We start from the raw sequence: 5,618 nt of genomic DNA on the forward strand, positions 1-5,618 counted from the left end.
GTTGGAGTTGGGTTAATACTCCTTGACAATTTCTGTTGCTACTTTCTGATTATGTTTCTGGCTACATTTAAAATCAAAACATATTGATCATTTAATAATTGTTGTAATGCTAAAATGTTTGTTTTCAACTTCCAAATAGGTGTCCAGTGATTGATAGATAAATATTTGATTTCTGAATATTGTACCCTAATTGAAGTAGCTGTTTAAATAGGATCATGATTTTACATACCATTGCATGAATGACTGCCTGACACATAATATATTATTACATTTATGACTAACAATCAAATGATTAAGTAGTTAGAAACTAGTTGCTATGAATACAGGTGCCATCAGTTGTCTTCTTATGAATGACTTGCTTGTCATTGAGTCACCAAGTAACTAAATTAGGATACAATTATGAGTCATTCGCAAACTGTTAAACATTAAACTGTTGGTTACTTTAAAACTAACCTTCATCTGGGAAATCACAGGGATATGTGAGTATTTGATCTGTTAACTGGTTGCATATGTCAGATTTATTGCATGACTCGGGCAGAGAAAAGCTGACTTGCTATCAAACATTGTTCACTTGTTCACAAACATCAGTGTAAGAGATAGATCAAATAGGCCAATTGATGGAAGGTTTGTGAGGAAATTTCATGCTCCCTTGTAAAAGTATTTTTTAGTATTTTTAAAATACAAAAATACAGTAGTTTATTTTGATACTTGGTGTGGCTGCTGTATTTTGTAGTTTATTTTGATACACTTAAAATTAAGGTATTTGGTATTTTATTTTAAAATACATTTTGATGTATCTTTTCCCAACCCTACAAGGCCTTATTACCCTGATACCAAAACCAGGAAAAGATCTTCTCTCCCTTGACAACTGGAGGTCAATCACATTACTAAATTTAGATTATAAAATTCTATTATTGGTTTTTGTAAAAAGATGTGTATCTGAAATAATCATTGAAACTCAAACAGATTTTATACCTAAATGACATATAAGATGTAATATCAGGCTAATTTTAGATCTCATGGATTATGTGCATCATATTAATTCGGATGCTATCATATTATTTATAGACTTCTACAAAGCATTCGACACCATTGAACATACATTTATATTTTTGACCCTAGTTGTTTGGCTTTAGAGAGAAATTTACTAAAATGGTTAAGATGATTTATAAGGATATCAATAGTTCGGTTCTCTTACAATTTGTTAAATCTAATAGATTTCTTATTAAAAGGGGGGGTAGGAAAGGTTGTTGAGTTTCCTCCTTTGTGTTCTTGTTAGTTGTGGAATTACTCTCGTTTGCAGCATGTTCCAAAGCTGGAACAACTAGCAATAGTTTACTTAGCTGTGGGAGCAACACACCTAATTCTCAGTCGAGAAGGGGGCTCGGCCTACAGCATGTTCCAATGCAGGAACGCTAGCAGTAGTTTACCTTGGCTGAGGGAGACAAAAGCACTGATGCCCTGTCTGGATCACATCCCTTAGGTCTTTTACTCACCTTCCTTTGACCCGCGATTCTTCCTACCCCAACCCGCGGGCGGTGGAGGAGCGCGAGTCGTGACACTAGCCTTCTGAGTTTGATCCTCAAACTGAGACGGGCTAGGACCCCTGGGTTGTTCGGGCTCAGACCTGGACTTCTATCCCGGTCCTTCAGCCGGTCAGCCTGATATGCTTGAAGCATCACCATCGTGTGCAATGAAGCGACAAGGTTTTTTTTTTTTTTTGGAAAAAACGCTCGCAGTGTACGCCGATTGCCCCCTCGAAGGCATCGCGTGCGTGCTCTTTGCCCAAACAAAACGACGCATAGACGTGTGTGTCATCAGATGTTAAACAACGTCAACACGGATGCACATCAAACCTATATAATGAGTTTTGACATTTTAGAGAAATGTTTAATGCACTGTAACTAAACTCATTAGATTTTAGTCGACTAAATTTACTCTAGATTTAGTTGACTAAAATCGTATGATAACATACTCCGTTACTTACGTAGTTCCCTGACTAGTCGACTAAAACTAGACTAAAACTAAAAACAATTCAGATGACTAAAATATGACTAAAACTAAATGGCATTTTAGTCAAAAGACTATGACTAAAACTAAATCCAAAATTAACACTGGTGCCCACTTATGCAGACCGGAATGTCCAGATTATAGAACCTGGCAAAGGTGGACGGTGAGGCCCAGCCGGCCGCCGCACAGATTTCTGCAATGGACACACTGCTAGACCACGCCCAGGATGAGGCTATGCCTCTAGTGGAGTGGCCTCTTACTCCCGTGGGGCATTGCAGGACCAAGGAGGTGTATGCTAGCACAATTGCGTCTAATATCCATCTGGACAGTCTCTGCTTCGTGACTGGAAGCCCTCTGGCACGGCCACCAAAGCATACAAAGAGTTATTCTGACTGCCTGAAGGGGGCGGAATGCTCAATGTAAATTCTCAGAGCCCTAACAGGGCAGAGAAATTTTAACACCTGGTCTTCCTCCGAGGGAGGAAGTGCTCTGAATGGAGTGCTCTGAATGGAGTGGAGAGCACTTTAGGTATGTAACCATGCCTTGGCCTAGGATGACCTTTGAGTCTGTCTGCTCCTCAGTTCAGTTTGCCCAAACATGCGTTGCTCTCAGTGAACGCAAGTTAAGGTGTGCCCATTCCAAGAGGCGCTCTGCTAGGAAGAAGAGACACTTTGAGGTGAGTCCGCCCTGGCGAATTGTGTAGGACACCACTGTCATGCTGTCTGAGCAGACTAGAACGTGGTGTCCCTTTAGGTCTGGCAGGAAGGTCCGAAGGGCTCAACACACTGCCAGCATTTCCAGGCAGTTGATGAGTCAGTTGACTTTCCTCTTTTGACCAGGGGCCGAGAGTCGGTTTGCCCTCGCACATAGCTCCCCAACCTGTGTCAAGACGCATCTGTCGAGACAACCTTCCTTCTGCATGTAACACTACTGTTAAGGGCGCGTAAAACAGCAAGACCTGGGCTTCAGCAATTGATGGTGAGTTGGCTGGGTTATCTCTGGAAAGTTATGTTTTAAAGAAATTATATTTTCGGTGCCTCCAAAAATGTGTCAACTATACACAAAGAAAATAGTTTGTGTACACTGTTACTCTTGAGTAAATAAAATTAATTTCCCTATGTGTTATAGGGTATTCTCTTTATAAACCACACTGTAATCAAGTTACTCAATGAAAATATACAGTGAAACAAGTACAAAAGTAGTAACAAACAAAAACTCTCAAATTGAAAACAAACATAAGATATCCATTTTTTAGTGTAAGTAAATTATAGAATGAACACAGAGAAACAAGAAAAAAAACTGCAGACTCAAGTGGATAATTTCAGTTATTAGTTAGTTGCAGTTGTATACCTCTATGAATCCAAAACTGTAACTTTAATCACATATTCACCCTTATATGTCCTTAAATGTTCCAAGCGCTTGGATTTTGTTGGGGCCCTTATTCGGTGGTGCACATGATGGCAGTCACACTCGGATGACGCAGTTTTTAAAGTACACTGTCAAACTGGTTACTCACTAAGTTACTGCACTCTGTTACAGTTAAACTCTCCAAGTCGCGCAGAGAAGCAATTATGTGAAGCTTTGATCCTTGTCTCCTGGATAGGCACAGGAAAACAGTCCAACGCTGAAATAATTCATGCATCACTCACCAGAAAATGGCAGCTGAGTCCCACGCACAAAGGCCTGTGCTCTCTCTCCTTTAACAAGACGAACAGTCCACTTTTGGCATATAACCGCCCCTGAAAACACTCCAATGCGGTCTGTGACTCCTCTGGGTCCTCAGATCCAGAAGAAACAATAGAACAACGCCACAGTTTGTGCATATACTGTATATGATGGCTGCTACGATGAACAGAGTAGACCTAATGCTTTCAACACTTGGAAAACCTTCCTGTTATCAAATATATACATATATATTATCTGTGTGTGACCTAGGACATGAACAGTGTCGCTAGATAAACTTTGACAGCATTACATTAATTTTTTTCTGTCTTACTCCGTCAAACAGCTCACTAATCTATGTCTGTTCCATTTCCCAACCTCGCATTCGTCGCTCCTCCCTACTACTCATTCCGATTGGTTGAACGTGAACACACCAAAACCCAATGAAACATCTCATTGGTTAGCATTTGAAATACCTCGGGAATACACTGTGCATAATATGTTCAAACTCCAATGTATGTACACACAATATTTAAAATACATAAAAAAAACTTTAAATAAAATAAATGTGTACAAATATTCACAGGGTTACACTCTCCCCCACCAAATTCCAGCATGCCCCCATGTCTGGACTTAAGAGGAACACACAAAGAAAAAAATAAAATAAGTATGCTAAAACCTTGTATTCAAATGATTAATTCCAGATTCACACTCTAGGGACTGTGCAAGGAAAAGTCTTTGAGTTTCTCATGCACATATTACACAATGCTTGAGAATTACACCACCACACATGTTTGTTTTCACCATGTTTACTCAGTTGAGTCAACATGAAGACTCAGTTCCATGTCCACCAACCCCACAGCAATGGGAAACAACTATTGTCTCCTTAACAGGTCTTCCTAGCTCAGGATAAGTAAACCTCTCAGGGGGTTTTCTTTGCCTCTCAGATCTCCTCACTTAAGAATTATCAAGCACATCAGACGGTTCTACTCCTGAATTCACTGGAACACTGGTCTCAGATAGGTTATTGGTATGTTCAGGCTGCTGTTCAATTTCACCTTCATCACCCACTATTTCTGTGTCAACATTTTCTTCATCTAGAGTCTCAACTTGATCTCCAAACAGTTGACCTAAATCACAAACATCAGGCACAATAGCATCCTTATCTTGCTGGTCTCGATCCGGATGTTCAACTCCTAGAGAGTTAGGATCAACATACATAAAAGGACCACAACCATATTCTGACTCAGAATCAGATGAGGAAACATTTCTCTGCTCAGGGTAAACAGGCTCAGACATGGGGTTTTCATTCTCATTTCGTCTCTTTCTGGTCTTACAAACTGATATAGGGCTCGGGCTTTCACTTTGCAGAATTCACTTTCACTTGTGATTTCAAGGGCAAGATATGGTTTCTATGCAGAACCTTTTTTGCCCCATTACCACTCTTTGGTACCAATTGATAGACAGGCAAGTTAGACAACTGACTTTCTACCACATATGGCATGGAATGCCACCGTTCTGCAAGTTTGTGCTTTCCTTTTAACCCAAGGTTCTGAATAAGCACCCTGTCTCCAGGACTCAGACTCTGAGGATGCACTTTCTTATCATACCTCAGTTTGTTTTCTTTGTTTGCACATGCAGATGCAGCCATTGCCAACTCGTATGCATTCTTTAATTGCTGCCTCATTCTCTCTACATATTTCCCATAGGAAACTGGTGAATCTTCATCAGACCCAACCCCAAGACACATTCCAGAAAATTCATGTCACCCAATGTTTTCTCCATGACTGTCTGAATGGTTGCAGGGGCCCCACTAATCCCCTGAGGCATGCACTCAAACTGATAAAATCCTAGTGGGCAAATAAACTCAGTCTTTTCTTTATCAGTTTCTTCCATGGGAATCTGATAATACCTACTTCGCAAATCAAGTACACTGAACCATTTGC

This window comes from Sinocyclocheilus grahami, unplaced genomic scaffold (genome assembly GCF_001515645.1).
Source record: "Sinocyclocheilus grahami isolate Dianchi unplaced genomic scaffold, SAMN03320097.WGS_v1.1 scaffold969.1, whole genome shotgun sequence".
Taxonomy (NCBI): domain Eukaryota; kingdom Metazoa; phylum Chordata; class Actinopteri; order Cypriniformes; family Cyprinidae; genus Sinocyclocheilus; species Sinocyclocheilus grahami.